This window comes from Meles meles, chromosome Y (assembly GCF_922984935.1).
Source record: "Meles meles chromosome Y, mMelMel3.1 paternal haplotype, whole genome shotgun sequence".
In the NCBI taxonomy this organism is placed as follows: Eukaryota; Metazoa; Chordata; class Mammalia; order Carnivora; family Mustelidae; genus Meles; species Meles meles.
In genome coordinates, this window is record NC_060088.1 from 8471418 (window position 1) to 8489843 (window position 18426).

The 18426-nt window shown below is 38.1% G+C and overlaps 1 pseudogene; it reads right to left on the reverse strand.

The window, feature by feature from the left end:
* Positions 1–9216: 9216 nt before the first annotated feature.
* On the reverse strand, positions 9217–10724 carry LOC123935842 (annotated as a pseudogene).
* Positions 10725–18426: the final 7702 nt, after the last annotated feature.

Here is an 18426-nt window from a genome sequence, read left to right on the forward strand (position 1 = left end):
CAGACCAATATCCTTGATGAACACAGACGCAAAAATTCTCGCCAAAATACTAGCCAATAGGATTCAACAGTACATTAAAAGGATTATTCACCACGATCAAGTGGGATTTATTCCAGGGCTGCAGGGTTGGTTCAACATCCGCAAATCAATCAATGTGATAGAACACATTAATAAAAGAAAGAACAAGAACCATATGATACTCTCAATAGATGCTGAAAAAGCATTTGACAAAGTACAGCATCCCTTCCTGATCAAAACTCTTCAAAGTGTGGGGATAGAGGGCACATACCTCAATATTATCAAAGCCATCTATGAAAAACCCACCGCAAATATCATTCTCAATGGAGAAAATCTGAAAGCTTTTCCGTTAAGGTCAGGAACACGGCAGGGATGTCCATTATCACCACTGCTATTCAACATAGTACTAGAAGTCCTAGCCTCAGCAATCAGACAACAAAAAGAAATTAAAGGCATCCAAATTGGTAAAGAAGAAGTCAAACTATCACTCTTCGCAGATGATATGATACTATATGTGGAAAACCCAAAAGACTCCACTCCAAAACTGCTAGAACTTGTTCAGGAATTCAGTAAAGTGTCAGGATATAAAATCAATGCACAGAAATCAGTTGCATTTCTGTACACCAACAACAAGACTGAAGAAAGAGAAATTAAGGAGTCAATCCCATTTACAATTGTACCCAAAACTATAAGATACCTAGGAATAAACCTAACCAAAGAGACTAAGAATCTATACACAGAAAATTATAAAGTACTCATGAAAGAAATTGAGGAAGACACAAAAAAATGGAAAAATGTTCCATGCTCCTGGATTGGAAGAATAAATATTGTGAAAATGTCTATGCTACCTAAAGCAATCTACACATTTAATGCAATCCCTATCAAAATACCATCCATTTTTTTCAAAGAAATGGAACAAATAATCCTCAAATTTATATGGAACCAGAAAAGACCTCGAATAGCCAAAGGAATATTGAAGAACAAAGCCAAAGTTGGTGGCATTACAATTCCGGACTTCAAGCTCTATTACAAAGCTGTCATCATCAAGACAGCATGGTACTGGCACAAAAACAGACACATAGATCAGTGGAACAGAACAGAGAGCCCAGAAATCGACCCTCAACTCTATGGTCAACTAATCTTCGACAAAGCAGGAAAGAATGTCCAATGGAAAAAAGACAGCCTCTTCAATAAATGGTGCTGGGAAAATTGGACAGCCACATGCAGAAAAATGAAATTGGACCACTTCCTTACACCACACACAAAAATAGACTCCAAATGGATGAAGGACCTCAATGTGAGAAAGGAATCCATCAAAATCCTTGAGGAGAATGCAGGCAGCAACCTCTTTGACCTCAGCCGTAGCAACATCTTCCTAGGAACAACGGCAAAGGCAAGGGAAGCAAGGGCAAAAATGAACTGTTGGGATTTCATCAAGATCAAAAGCTTTTGCACAGCAAAGGAAACAGTTAACAAAACCAAAAGACAACTGACAGAATGGGAGAAGATATTTGCAAACGACATATCAGATAAAGGGCTAGTATCCAAAATCTATAAGGAACTTAGCAAACTCAACACCCAAAGAACAAACAATCCAATCAAGAAATGGGCAGAGGACATGAACAGACATTTCTGCAAAGAAGACATCCAGATGGCCAACAGACACATGAAAAAATGCTCCACGTCACTCGCCATCAGGGAAATACAAATCAAAACCACAATGAGATATCACCTCACACCAGTCAGAATGGCTAAAATGAACAAGTCAGGAAATGACAGATGCTGGAGAGGATGTGGAGAAAGGGGAACCCTCCTCCACTGTTGGTGGGAATGCAAGCTGGTGCAACCACTCTGGAAAACAGCATGGAGGTTCCTCAAAATGTTGAAAATAGAACTACCCTATGACCCAGCAATTGCACTACTGGGTATTTACCCTAAAGATACAAACATAGTGATCCGAAGGGGCACGTGTACCCGAATGTTTATAGCAGCAATGTCTACAATAGCCAGACTATGGAAAGAACCTAGATGTCCATCAACAGATGAATGGATCAAGAAGATGTGGTATATATACACAATGGAATACTATGCAGCCATCAAAAGAAATGAAATCTTGCCATTTGCGACGACGTGGATGGAACTAGAGCGTATCATGCTTAGTGAAATAAGTCAATCGGAGAAAGACAACTATCATATGATCTCCCTGATATGAGGACATGGAGAAGCAACATGGGGGGGTAGGAGATAGGAGAAGAATAAATGAAACAAGATGGGATTGGGAGGGAGACAAACCATAAATGACTCTTAATCTCACAAAACAAACTGGGGGTTGCTGCGGGGAGGTGGGATTGGGGGAGGGGGAGCGGGCTATGGACATTGGGGAGGGGAAGCGAACCATAAGAGACTATGGACTCTGAAAAACAACCTGAGGGTTTTGAAGGGTCAGGGGTGGGAGGTTGGGGCAACCTGAGGGTTTTGAAGGGTCAGGGGTGGGAGGTTGGGGGAACAGGTGGTGGGTAATGGGGAGGGCACGTTTTGCATGGAGCACTGGGTGTTGTGCAAAAAGAATGAATACTGTTACGCTGAAAAAATAAATAAAATGAGAAAAAAAAAAAAAAAAAAAAAAAAGAAGCTGGATACCCTAGTGAAGTTTCCTCTGTGGTCCAGTGAACCCAGAGTTCAGGGAGAAGATGGCTGAGGGAAAATCAGAGGTGACCAGGATGGCACCAGCAATAATCTTCTTCTGACCCATAGAGACTTGGAGTTTTCTGAATTTGTCACCACACAGAGTTTTATCCAGTGCTTTACAAATATGACTTCACTGCAGTTTTATGCCTTTTTGGAGGCCTGCATGATGAACACTGCATGTGCCCATCTCTGTTCAAGGAGTACCCTTGAAGGTTGACACTTGGGAAATAAGGATATCTCTGGCAGGTGGCTAGGTTGTCAAACAGTGTGTATAGATTAGTATGGACAGGTGTCAGAGGTAGGAGGGTCAATTTGGATAGGTCTTGCCCCATTATAGACACAGTGACAACAAAGTCAGTGGTCAGTGACATTACTTGATAACAGCAGTGACTGACGACTTCCTTGTTCAAACCTAAACACATGGAATCCTTGTTTGTGCAGTCCAAAGCAACTGTTTTCTTTCACTAATGCTAAGACATGGCATAACGCTTCTTATTGAAATCCACCTCAACTGGCCCCATAGCATCTCCTGTTCATGCGTACTTTTTTTTTTATTTGACAGAGAGAGAGCACAAGCAAGTAGAGTCACAGGCAGAGACAGAGGGAGAAGCAGGCTACACATTGAGCAGAGAAACAGAGGTGGGAGGGGGACTCGATCCCAGGATGCTGGGATCATGACCTGTGCCAAAGGCAAATGTCCAACAACTGAGCCACCCACATGCCCCTCATGGGTTCTTTCTACATTATGAGTCCATGGATATATGTTGAGGGACATTATCTGTTTCCACATGAAGAAAACTCACATCTTGTCTCTCTGAGGCTACCATCCTCTCCTTCACTTCTCGAATTTGGGTCCTCTGCTACATTTTCATTCATGTCAAGTATCTCTAAAAGACCTTACACCAGCACCATGCAGGGGAAGAAAGTGAGGTTCTGGCCATTTTTTAAAATCATATTTGCCCTTCATCATTTTTCATGAACTGAGGTGTGCAGTGGGTATTTAACAGGTATAGGTTTTTTTGAATATGTTTCCTCTAATTGTGTATAAAAAGACTCTCACTCAGTGGTGTCTAGATCTTTCATGTCTTTAAAGTTCACTAGTTTGACCTAGCATTGTTTAAACCGTATGTTGAGTGTATTTTCAAGAAGCTACCATGAAAACCACCATCATGTCAGTGTTTTTTTAAAACAACTGTACTTTTCTAACGCCCACCTGTTAGCCAGTTAAAAGTTTGACTGTTTGTTTGTTTGCTCGTTTTTCCAAAGTGTGCGGATTAATTTCCACATATTTGTGAATTTTCAGTTTCCTACTGTTACTATTCCTATTACTATTCCTAATTAATATTCATAACAATTCCTAGGTTCATTCCACTGAGATTGAAAAAAAAAAACTTGCTATGACAAATTTAAGAATATTTGTCAATGGGGCGCCTGTGTGGCTCAGTGGGTTAAAGCCTCTGCCTTCGGCTCAGGTCATGATCCCAGGGTCCTGGGATTGAGCCCCGCATTGGGCTCTCTGCTCCACAGGGAGCCTGCTTCCTCCTCTCTCTTTTCCTGCCTCTCTGCCTAGTTGTGATTTCTCTCTGCCAAATAAATAAAATATTTAAAAATGAATATTTGTCAAGACTAATTTTGTGACCTGAAATTTATTTATTCTAGAGAACATGACATTTTTCCTCTAAGAAAATGTTTTTCCTGCTGCTGTTGGATTGCATGTTCTGGATATATGGATATATGTGGTGTTTAGTGATGTTGATGTCTGCTGTTTGCTCTTACTGTATGTATTGATGTTCCATCGGTTGTTAAAAATGGGGAATTGAAGTACCAATACAGTTGTATTGCTGTCTATTTATTCTTTTGGTTTTATCAGTGTTTACTTTACATTTTTGAAGGTGATTTCCTATTGGTGATACAGATATAGTTCTTAATGGATTGATCTCTGTTGATGTAATAAATTTGTATTTTAATGTATTCCTGAAATTAAAAATGAATTACACATTAGTGTTATTATAATATTTTCTGTTTGTGTATATATTTACCTTTACCAGGGTGTTATGCTTTGGATGCTTTTGGATGTTTTTGTGTTGTTGCTTAGCCTCCTCTCATTTCACCTTGGGATGAGCCCCTCTTTAGCATTTCCTGTAAGATAGGTGTACTGGTGATGAACTCCTATTTTTATTGGTCTGGGAAAGGCTTTTTTTTAATCTTTGTTTTTGGAGGACAGTTTTACTGAGCATAGTATTCTCAGTGGCAGTTTTTTTTTTTTTTTTAAGTCACTCTGAATATATCAACCACTTACCTCTAACCTATAAGGTTGCTGCTGAGCCATGAGCCAATAGTCTGAAGGCAACTGCTTTGTATATGTGGAATGAGTTTTCTCTTTCTGCTTTCAAAATTCTCTTCGTCTTTCATTTGTGACAAATAAAAATGATGTACCTCAGTCTAGACATTTCTAGATTTCATACTTTATACCTTTTGAGCATCATGAATTGTGGTGTTTCATTATCCTTCCAGAAAAGAAAACTGCAAACTATAATCCCTGATGAACCTGGATGCAGACAAAACTAAACAGAACAGAACAAAACAAAATAGACAAGAAAACCTCAAGAAAATACTACTTTCTCAATTCAACAGCATGTGATCAGGTGGGAAGCACACTTTAATATACACAAACAAGTTAAAGTAACATATCGCATTAACAGAATGAGGGATGAAAATAACATAATTTTCTCAATCGTTTCAGAATAATTATTTGTTAGTTTAACAGGCTTTCATAATAAAAACAACATACCACGTATAGGAGGAATGCATTTTAATATCATAAAGGTCTAGCAAGCCTACATGTCATCATACTCAGTGGTGAAGCAACACTGAAATCTGTAAAACACTCATGAAAGAAATTAAGGCAGATGCTCATAAATGGAAAAACATCTATATCAGGAAGACTAAATATTATTTAAATGTATTAATATCATGGGCAGTAATAGAGACTGTGTTCTCTCCATACTGAATTCTAATCAATTTGTTTGTAAAACATAGAACAAAAATTGTCCAAAAATTAATATGGAATTGGAATGAATTCATGTGGAATTTTCCTGAATAGCCAAATTAATCTTGAGAAAGAAGAACAAAGCTACAGTTCTTAAAATATTATGGTACAAGAACAAAGACAAACATACAAACCAGTAGAATTGAACAATGAAATAAACCAATGCATATATGTCATCAGTCACAGAAATAAAGCTCTCAGTCCCTAATCTGTCTGGTCATGCAGGGCTGTCTCTGCAAGGTAGAATAACAGTAGCTGAATTCAGCACATAGCTTTTATTTTTTAATTGTTTTGGTTCCTTTGTGTTTTGTTCTGTTTTCTTTATAGGGTTTAGAATATATATATATATGTATATATATACATATATATGTGTGTGTGTGTGTGTGTGTGTATGTGTGTGTGTGTATGCAAAGCAATGACAGATGTATCAAAGCACTGGGAAGGAATACAAGGAGATGACAATTATCCTGAAGTTGGAAAGCAGGCCTGCACCCTTCCTTAGACACGGAGGCAGTCATGGGATAAGGGAGGAATGGAATGTGTGTGATAGAAATCCCTGGAGGCAGAGGAGTTAAGGGTTACTTTCTTTCATAGTTTTTAATCCATACCCTCCCCCAGGAGATGATGGGATCTTGGTCCTACTGGCACATTGCATTAAATAGTCTGAGATCAGAAATGGTGGTGATGTTTCAGCTTATTCCACAGTCACCCCTCAGGGCTTCCAATACACTTTCCAAGAATAACTCAACACATATATTGGCAACAAATCAAAGGAAGCAAAAGTGCACGTTTGTAGAGCAAAGAAATGGTATTGTTAAAATTGAATATCCACTTGCAAAATAATGAAATTGAACTTTTATACTATACACAGAAATGAATCAAAATATCTTAGAGATTTAAAAGGGAGAAGTGAAGTGAATCTCCAGAAAATATAGAGGAAAACATCGTGGTTTTGGTCTTTGTAATTATGTGTTTCTTTTTATGTCATGAAGTCTGTTTTGTCTATTTATTTTAATTTTTTTTTATTTTTAAAAAGATTTTATTTATTTATTTGACAGAGAGAGATCACAAGTAGGCAGAGAGGCAGGCAGAGAGAGAGAGGAGGAAGCAGGCTCCCTGCTTGAGCAGAGAGCCTGACGTGGGGCTAGATCCCAGGACCCTAGGATCATGACCTGAGTTGAAGGCAAAGGCTATAACTCACTGAGCCACCCAGGTGCCCCTATTTTGTCTATTTGTATTTAAACAGTCAGCGTTGCTTTTTTATATTTGTGTCTGTATGGTCCAACTTATCTCAAAAGTTTCCTTTCAGTCAATATATATCTTTATGTTTAAAATGCATCTCTTTTAGGTATTTTCAAGTCTTGGTTTTAATCCTACTGTGTCATTTCATGATGGTATTAAGATTATTAGTGCTTAAAAATAAAATGAGAAATATCATTCATGCTCAATGTTATTATCAACAATCATTTATTTAAGTCTACCATTTTATTATCTACTGTTTGTTTCATTTGTTTAAAGTTGCACTGTTTCCTTTTCAGATCTATCTATTCATTATATGAATTTTGTAAAATTCCATTTTTAAAATTTTTTTAACTTACTATTCAGTGTTCCAGAATTAATTGTTTATGCACCACACCCAAGGCTCCAGGCAATAAGTGTCCTCCATAATACCCACCACCAGGCTCATGCAAACTCCCACCTCCCTCCGCTCCAAAACCCTCAGATAGTTTCTGAGAGTCCACAGTCTCTCATGGTTCATCTCCCCCTCCAATTTCCCCCAACTCCCTTCCATTCTTCATCTCATCTCTCTATGTCCTCTGTCTTATTTCTTATGATCCCAAAATAAGTGAAACCATATGATAATTGACTCTCTCTGCTTGGCTTATTCCACTTAGCATAATCTCTTTCAGTTCTATCCACACTGATACAAAAGTTGGGTATTCATCCTTTCTTATGGAGGCATAATACTCCATAGTATACATGGACCATATCTTCCTTATCCATTTGTCCATTGTAGGGCATCTTGCTTCTTTCCACAGTTTGAACACTTTTATATATAAAATATAAAATGTAAATAAAATATAAAATTTTATATACATATATAATATGTATATATAATGTATATTAAATATATATAACACTTTTATATTTAATACTTTAATATTTATATTTTATATAATACACATAATTAATAATTATATCTATATAATTATTATATTAATATTAACTATTAATATTAATATCAAATATTATAAATATTATATTTATATAATAATTAATAATTATACTATATATATATATAGAACACACCCTTATATATTAAGGGTGAAGTGGCTCATAATCCACTCTAATTTGAAAATGAAAGTTTAAGATTGTATAAACTGTAAGCTACAGAGCAATTCTTGAATGAAAAGATGGGGGGCAGGGAGAAGAAGTGCACCCAGTTGGAGTGGGATGACAGAGAGGGAGGTGATAGACACTATCTAGATAAGTTAAAAATGAATGTTCCAACATTTCCTGAGGAATTTTGGGTCTCTTCTGGTTACATAAAAAAATTAGGATTGTTTCTTCCAGGTCTCTAAAAATGCTGGTTGGATTTTGATCGGAATGACATTGAAATTATAGATTGCACTGGGCAGTATAGACATTTTAACAATGTTTATTCTTCTGAACTATGAGCATGGAATAGTCTTCCATCTTTTTGTGTCTTCTTCAGTTTCTTTCACGACTGTTCTGTAGTTCCTCAACAGATCCTTTACCTCTTTGGTTAGGTTTATTCCCAGGTTATCTTATGGTTCTTGGTGCTGTAATAAATGGAATCAATTCTCTAATTTCACTTTCTGTATTTTCATTGTGAGTATATAAGAAAGCAACTAATTTCTGTACATTGGTTTTTGTGTCGTGTCATATTACTGAATTGCTGTATGAGTTCTAGTTGTTTGGGGCTGGAGTCTTTAAGGCTTTACTTATAAAGTATCATATCATCTGTGAAGAGATTTTCACATCTTCATTGCCAATTTGAATACTTTTTAAATCCTTTTTGTTGTCTGATTGCTGTTGCTAGGACTTCTAATACTATTTGAAACAAGAATGGTGTTAGTGGGCATCCTTGTCCTGTTCCTGACCTCGAAGGGAAGGCTGTCAGCTTTTACTCATAGAGAATCATATTCCCTGTGGGATTCTTGTAGAAAGATTTTATAAAGTTGAGGAATTTTCCCTCTATCATCCCAATATATTGAAACATATTTTTTTCTCATTAAACTTTTTGTTTTAATGGGTTTCAAAATTCTGTGACAGATTTTTGGTCAAGTTGTTTCCATTAAAAAGTGCTGATTTTAAAAACTAATAACTTAAAACTACCACACACAGAGAAAACAACAAATGGTCCACAAAACAGTCTCCTTTCCTTCTGAATGTTTTATGATGCATTATTATCATTAACCAGTCTTTTACTATTAAACTTAAATGGCCAATTGACACAAACAGTTCTGAGACCGTTCTTCCACCACTGATTAAGAATGGGGTCGCAGGTATTGGGGATAATACTCATTTAGCATTCTGAGCTTTCTGGGCAGACTTGGTGACCTTGCCAGCTCCAGCTGCCTTCTTGCCCACTGCTTTGATGACACCCACAGCAACCGTCTGTCTCATGTCATGAACAGCAAAATGGCCGAGAGGAGGATAGTCAGAGAAGCTCTCAACACACATAGGCCAGTAACCATATCAACAATGGCAGCGTCACCAGATTTCAAGAACGTGGGACCATCTTCCAGCTTTTTTCCAGAATGACAATCCATCTTCTCCTTCAGCTCAGCAAACTTGCAAGCAATGTGAGCTGTGTGACAATCCAGCACAGGTTCATATCCAGCACTAATTTGGCCTGGATGGTTCAGGATAATCACCTGAGCTGTGAAGCCAGCTGCTTCCATTTGTGGATCGTTTTTGCTTCACCAGCCACATTGCCATGACGAACATCTTTGACAGATACCTTCTTGACATTGAGGCCCACATTGTCCCCAGGAAGAGCCTCACTCAAAGCTTCATGGTGCATTTCAACACACTTGACTTCAGTTGTAACATTGACTGGAGCAAATGTAATCACCATGCCAGGTTTAAGAACACCAGTCTTCACTGAGCCCACAGGAACAGTACCGATACCACCAATTTTGTAGACGTCCTGGAGAGGCAGATGCAAGGGCTTGTCAGTTGGATGAGTTGGTGGCAGAATGCAATCCAGGACTTCAAGCAGTGTGGTTCCACTGGCATTCCTATCTTTACAGGTGATTTTCCATCCCTTGAACCAAGGCATGTTAGCACTTGGCTCCAGCATGTTGTCACCATTCCAACCAGAAATTGGCAGAAATGCTACTGTGTCAGTGTTGTAGCCAATTTTCTTAATGTAGGTGCTGACTTCCTTAACTATTTCCTCATATCTCTTCTGGCTGTAGGGTGGCTCAGTGGAATCCATTTTGTTAACACCAACAATTAGTTGTTTTACACCCAGTGTGTAAGCCAGAAGGGCATGCTCATGGGTCTGCCCATTATTGGAAATACCTGCTTCAAATTCACCAACACCAGCAGCAACAACCAGGACAGCACAGTCAGACTGAGATGTGACTGTAATCATGTTTTTTATAAAGTCTCTGTGTCCTGGAGCATCAATGATGGTCACATAATATTTGCTGGTCTTGAATTTCCACAGGGAGATATCAATGGTGGTACCACGTTCACATTCAGCTTTCAGTTTATCCAAGACCCAGGCATACTTGAAGGAGCCTTTTCCCATCTCAGCAGCCTCCTTCTCAAATTTATCGATAGTTCTTTTATTGATCCCACCACATTTGTAGATCAGATGACCAGTAGTGGTAGACTTGCCCGAATCTACATGTCCGATGACAACAATGTTGATATGAGTCTTTTCCTTCCCCATTCTGGTTTAGGTTGAGCGGTGGTTTTCATGACACCTGTGTTCTGGTGGCAAACCCATTGTGAAAAGCATATTGAAACATTTTAACCAGGAATGGATGCTCTATCTTGTCTAATGATTTTTCTGTTTCAGTTGAAGGGACCATGTGATTCTTCTCTCTTCTCCCATTGATTTGTCCTATCCCATTAATTGATTTGTGACTGTTGACCAACTCTTGCATCCCATGGATAAAACCCACCTGGTCACGATGGAAAATCTTTTTAATGTACTGCTGGAGCCTATTAGCTAGGATCTTTTTGAGAATCTTAGCATCCATAATCATCAGGGATATTGGCCTGACAAAGCAGGAAAAAAATACAGTGGATAAAAAGTCTCTTCAATAGATGATGGTGGGAAAATTGGACAGCTATGTGGAGAAGAATGAACCATGACCATCTCTGATGAATTCTGATGAATTCCCACCCCACGTTAAAGTCTTTCATCCAATTCAGGTTTATCTTTGTGTATGGTATAGGAGAATGATTGAGATTCATTCCTCTCCACATAGCTCTAATTTTTCCAGCACCATATATTGATGAGACTTTTTTTCCCCACTGTATATTTCATGCTTTTTTGAAGATTATTTGACCATAGATTTGAGCGCCCATATCTTGGCTCTCTACTCTGTTCCACTGGTCTAGGTGTCTGTTTTTATACCAGTACCATGCTTTCTTAGAAATCACAGCTTTGTAGTAAAGCTTGAAACCAGGCAATGTGATGCCCCCAGTTTTGATTTTCTTTTCAATATTTCCTTAATAATTTGGGATCTCTTCTGATTCCATACAAATTTTAGGATTGTTTGCTCCAGCTTTTTGAAAAATGCTGGTGGAATTTTCATTGGGATGACCTTGAAAGTATAGATTGCTCTGGACAGTATAAGCGTTTTAACAATGTTTGTTCTTCTGATCCATTAGCATGCAGTGGTCTTCCATCTTTTTGTGTCTTCTTCAATTTCTTTCACTAGTGTTCTGTACTTCCTCAAGTACAGGTCATTTAACTGTTTGGTTAGGTTTATTCCCAGGTATCTTATGGTTCTTGGTGTTATAGTAAATGGAATTGATTCTCTAATTTCCCTTTCTGTGTTTTCATTGTTAGTGTATAAGAAAGCCACTGATTTATGTACATTGATTTTGTATCCAGCCATATTACTGAATTGCTGTATGAGTTCTAGTAGTTTGGGGTGGAGTTTTTTGGGTTTCCATATAAAGTATCATGCCCTCTTCAAGGAGAGATAGTTGGACCACTTTATTGACAATTTGAAATCCTTTTTTTTTTTTCTCTTTGTTTTCTTATTGCTGTTGCTAGGACTTCTAATATTATGTTGAATAAGAATGGTGAGAGTGGGCATCCTTGTCGTGTTTCTGATCTCAAGGAGAAGGCTGTCAGCTATTTCTCATTCAGGATGATATACGTTGCAGGTTTTTCATAGATAGATTTTATGAAGTTGAGGACTTTTCCCTCTGTCTGCATATTTTAAAGTGTTTTAATCAGGAACAGTTGCTGTATCTTGTCATATGCTTTTTCTGCATCAATTGTGAGGGCCATGTGGATCTTCTCTCTTCCTTTATTGATTTTGTCGATCACATTGATTAATGTGAGAATGTTCAACCACCTTGCAACCCAGAGATAAATCCCACTGGGTCATGTTGGATAATCTTTTTAATGTACTTTTGGTTTCTATTAGCTAGGATCCTGTTGAGAATCTTAACATCCATATCCATTAGGTCATTGGTTTGAAATTCTCCTTTTTGGTGGGGTCTTTGCCTGTTTTGGGAATCAATGTAATGCTGGCTACATAAAAAAAGAGTTTTGAAATTTTCTCTCTGCTTCAGTTTTTTGAAACAACTTCAAGAGAATATGTATTATTTCTTCTTGGAAAACTTGGTAGAATTCCCCAGGGAATCCATCAGGTCTGGACTCATTTTTTTTTTTTTTTTGGAGGATTTTGATCACATTTCAATCTCATTGCTAGATATTGGTCTATTCAGGTTGTCCATTTCTTCCTGATTCCAAAACTGAGGGTTTTGGGAGGAAGGGGATGTGGGGGTGGGTAAGCCTGGTGGTGGGTATTAAGGAGGTCATGTATTGCATGGAGCACTGGGTATGGTGCATAAACAATGAATCTTGGTACACTGAAAAAAAAAATGAATGAAATTACAAAAAAGTAAATGAAAGAAAACAAAACAATAGTTGATGGTCACTTAAGTTCAAACACATTCTTTTCCCTCTATCCCGCCACATCCAATGGTTATTAGGTCCATGGTCTCATTCTTTATTCCTTTCATACTGTAAATCCCTTGACAGGTTTTTAGAGATACATTTAACTTCATAGTTTTTGTGCTTCCTATATTTCCTATTCCTATTTATCATCTTTCCTTTCCTCTCAAAGTGTCCCCCTTAATATATCTTGCAAGGCTGATTTTGTGGTCATGAACTCCAGTAGTTTTTGTTTGACTGGGAAACACTTTGTACCATGTCTATTCTGAAGGATAGCCATGGTGAATAGGTTATTCTTGTTGCAGGTTTTTCTCCTTTCAGCATTCTGAATATACTTTTTCTTTCCTCTCTGGCTTGACATATTTCTGTTGAAATTTAAGCTAATGGCCTTATGAGGTTTCTTTTGTATGAGACTGCTTTATTCTCTCTCTCTCTCTCTCTAATTGCTTATAAAATTCTCTTATTATCACTACACTTTGCCATTTCAATTACTATGTATCTTAGTGTGGATGTCCTGGGGTTGATTTTGTTGGGGGCTCTCTGTGCTTTCTAGGTCAGGACTTCTGGTTCCTAATTCAGATTAAGGGATTTTTTTATTATGTATTCAAATACTTTTTTATATGCTATAAGAAATAAATTATTTTTATTATTTCTTCAAATAAATTTTCTATTCCCTTTCTCTTCTTCTTCTAAGATCCCTGCAAGCAGATATTATTATGCTTGTTGGTGAATTCCCTATATCTGTTCATGGCTCCTCCTCTAGTTTACTATTTATTCCCTCTGGATTATTTTATAATTCACTGATTAAGTCCTTCATTTCTGAGTCTTTTTTTTTTAATTTCTACATTGGCGGGGTCTCACTGAGATTCACTATTCTTTTCTCAAGTCCAGTGAGAATTTTTATGATCATTGCTTTAAATTCTCTATCAGGCTTAATACTTATGTCCATTTAACTTTCCTTTTTCCTTTTTCCTTGTGATTTTGTCCTATTCTTTCATTTGGGACACATTCTGCTGTCTCCTAGTTTCTCTCTAACTTTCTATGTCTGATTAAATGTATTCAGAAAGTCAGCTACAGCTCATGTTCTTGAAGGTAGTGGCTTTATGAACATGAGGTCCTGTCATGCCCTGTAGTGTGATGTGTCCTATTCACTAGGACCTGGAACTTCAGGAGATCTCCAAAACAAGTTGTAGACATCCTGCTGATGTAGCTGAACCATATTTGCCTTCAGTCCATTCAACTTCAGTGGCCTGCTGTGGACATGATTTGGTCCCTGTGTTTTCAGTGGACCAGTTCGGTTTTAGGTTTGAGTTGGGTCAGACCAGGAGTGCCAGAGTCGTGGTACTACCAAATTGTAGGATTTTTACTTGTTTACCCGCTGAGAAACTTTCTCTGGTGGGTGGGGTCATCATGAGACTCAGTGTCTGCCTGCAGCTTAGCCATTGGGCTGCAATTGACATTTGTAGTTATCCTTCTGTCTTCCTTGGGTAGGAGTCACTTTGGAGTGGTGCCTGTTCCAAGGGGGGCTGCTTACACAATGCCAGGCATGTGGCAATACTTTGGATGCACTCCAAGCAAATGCAGATTGGAGGGTGAATATCCATATAAATATCCCCAGTTGCATAGTATTAGCAAGTTGCATCCCCAGTTGCAGAGTATAGCATGTTTTGCAGTAGTCTACTGTGGGAGGGGTTATGAAGCTGAAGTCTAGCTAAGGGAGAGTGCCTACAGGAGAGTTCAAGGGAAGGAAGATGGTGTTAGCAAGTTAGCTAGCAAGTATAGGCACTGAAAACATGCTAAGGCAGGGGGGCAGGATCAAGAAATGATGCCTTTCCATCTGCTTTGTACCTGAAGGAGTCCCCAAACTACATCTGTTTATCCGGGACAAGCTGTGAGTTTAATAATCAACTCTCCAACTCCCCCTCTTTGAGTCAACTTACCTGCCCGTCAGTCCTTCACTGTGTTGTCTTCTCTATGTTCCATGTGAAGATTGTTCTGCCATGTTTTGGTCATTTTCTGGGTTATTTAAACTGATGTGAGTATTATCAGGTTGAACCCATGGGACAAGGTGAGTTTAGGGTAATCCTTTTCCTCCTTGTTCCTCAGAAGTTGAAAATAACAATCAACAGAGATATAACCACTTAAGGATTTTGGGAAAATAAATTATTTATAAATTAAAGCCTAATATTGCATCTCCCATGATCAAGGAGAACAGACCACGACCCTGGCATTTAACAGTAAAACTGACAAATTGTAGACCCATGAAACCATCTTAAGGGCAGGTAGGGTGAAGAGATTCCTTACATACAAAAGGCGAAAGATCAGAATAATGTCAGGACTGTCCATGGAGACCTGGCAAGCAATAAAGGGCTATGAAGACATAGGAGGGTATCAAATCAGAGGTATATGCGCCCAAGAATTCTTTATCTGGCAAGGATGTCTTTCAGAACAAAGGGAGTGAAAAAGAATTTCCAGGACTGGCAGAAACTGAAAGAATATGTGACCACCAAGCCAGCCCTGAAAAAATATTAAGGGGGTGTGTGTGGTTTTATAAAAAGAGAAAGACCCCAAGAATGATACAGAAAAGAAATATAAAGAGAAAATCCATAGAAACAAGGACTTTGCAAGCAACATGATCACAATGAAATCATATCTTTCAATAATTACTCCCTATGTGAATGGTCTAAATGCTCTCATAAAATGCCATAGGGTTGCAGGTTGGATACAAAGACAGGATTCATCCATATGCTATCTACAAGACACGCATTTTGAACCAAATGATACAGCCAAACTGAAAGTGAAGGTATGGAGAAACATCTTTCATGTCAATGGACCTCATAAGAAATCTGGGGTAGCAATTTTCAAATCACAGAATTAGACTTTAAGCTAAAATCTGTCCTTAGAGATAGAGAGGGCACTATGTCATCCTTAAAAGGTGTATGCAACAAGAAGATTTAATAATCGTAAACATCTAGGTCCCCATCATGGGAGCAGCTAACTGTAGGAACCAACTGTTAAAAAAGACAAAAAAAAAAAAAAAAAAAACAAACAAAAAACAAAACAAAACAAACAAACAAACAAAAACAGAGAGTGAGAGAGAGAGGGAAAAACATATTGATAATAACGTGATAATAGTGAGAGACCTCAACACTAAACTCTTAGCAATATAGAGATCATCTGAGCAGAAATTCAGAAATAAAAAGAAGCTTTGAATGGCACACTGGAACAGATGGACCTCATACATATACACAGAACATTCCACCTTAAAGGATCAGGATACACATTTGTCTTGAGTGCACTTTCTCCAGAATAGACCACATACTAGTTTCCAAATCAGGTCTCCACTGATACCAAATTGAGATTATTCCCCGCCTATTCTCAGAGCGCAGTGTTTTGAAACTGGAACTCAGTCAGAAGAAAAGGTTTGGAAGGAATTCAAACACTTGGAAGTTAAAGACCATCCTGATTAAGAATGATTGGTTCAACCAGAAAACCAAAGAAGTAGTTATACTATTCATGGAAACCATTGAGTAAGGAAACACATCAGTCCAAAACCCTTGAGATATGACAAAGCGGGCCTTATGGGGGAAACACTTAGCAATCCTAGTCTCAGTCAAAAGAAAGAAAAGAAAAAAATCCTGAACACACCCACACAAACTCTATAATTTAAAGAATTGGAGAATCAACAACAAATTAAGCCTAAGCATAGTAAGAGAAGAGATGGATGAATTAGAAGCCAGAAATACAGTAGAACACAGCAGTAAAACTAGAAGCTGGTTCTCAGAAAGAATTAATGATAATAACAACTGGCAACTTGTCCGAAAGATAAGTGAAAGGACCCAAATTAATAGAGTATGAATGAAAGGGCAATATCACAGCTAACTCCAAGAAAATAGAAATAATTCTCAGAAACTATCATCAAAAGCTGTATGTCCATAAACTAAGCATCATGGAAGAAACAGTATTCCTGGAAACCTATTAACTACAAAGACAGAAAAGGAAGTAATTGACCACCTCAATAGACCAATAATGAGGAATAAGATTGAAGGAGTGGAGGACGTGGAGATGCAACATGGGGGGTTAGGGGGATAGGAGAAGAATAAATGAAACAAGATGGGATTGGGAGGGAGACAAACCATAAATGACTCTTAATCTCACAAAACAAACTGGGGATTGGTGGGGGGAGGTGGGGTTGGGAGAGGGGGGGTTATGGACATTGGGGAGGGTATGTGCTATGGTGAATGCTGTGAAGTGTGTAAACCTGACGATCCACAGACCTGTACCCCTGGCGATAAAAATACATTATATGTTTATAAAAAAAAAAAAAAAAAGGATGAATACCCAACTTTTGTAGCAACATGGACGGGACTGGAAAGTGATTATGCTGAGTGAAATAAGTCAAGCAGAGAGAATCAAGTATCATATGGTTTCCCTTATTTGTGGAGCATAACAAATAACATGGAGGACATTGGGAGATGAAGAGGAGAAGGAACTTGAGGGAAATTGGAAGGGGAGGCAAAACATAAGAGACTATGGACTCTGAAAAACAACCTGAGGGTTTTGAAGGGGTGGGGGTGGGAGGTTGGGGGAACCAGGTGGTGGGTAATAGGAAGGGCATGTATTGCATAGAGCACTGGGTGTTGTGCAAAAACAATGAATACTTTTACGCTGAAAAATAAATAAATAAACTCCCAAAATACAAAAGTTCAGGACATGACAGATTCCCTGGGGGATTCTACAAACCTTCAATGAAGAAATAATACCTATTGTCCCACATCTGTTTCAAACAATAGAAAGAGAAGGAAAACTTCCAGACTCACTGTGCGATGCCAGCATTACCGACATCCCAAAGACAGCCATGTCCCCATCAAAAGAGAGAACGTCAAGCCTGATGCATATGGTGTCCAAAATTCTCAACAGGATCCTAGTTACTAAGACCCAACATTTCATTAAAAGGATGATCCTCCTTGACCAGATATGACTTATTCCTGAGATATAAGGGGTGTTCAACATTTGCAAATCTAGTGATATGATAGGAAAAATCATTGAGAGGAGAGAAAGGAAACACATGTTCCTCCCAATGGATGCAGAAAAAGCATTTGACACAATAGAACATCCTTTCCTCATCATAGATCTTCAGAGCATAGGATAGTTGGAACATTTCTCAATTTCATAACATCCATCTATGAGAAACCCACGTTGACATTCATTCTCACTGAGGAAAAGCTGAGAGACTTTCTCTTAAGATCAGAAACATCACAAGGATGCCCATTCTCAGCACTATTACTCAAAGTGATCAGATGACAAAAAGAAAGAAAAGGCATTCAAATTGGCAAAAAAGTAAAACTTTCTCTCTTTGCAGATGATATAATACTTCCTGTGGAAAAGCCAAAACACTCCATCTCCAAACTGCTAGAACACCTACAGCAATTCACCAATGTGGCAGGGTACCAATTTGATGCACAGCAATCAGTTGTTTTCTTACACA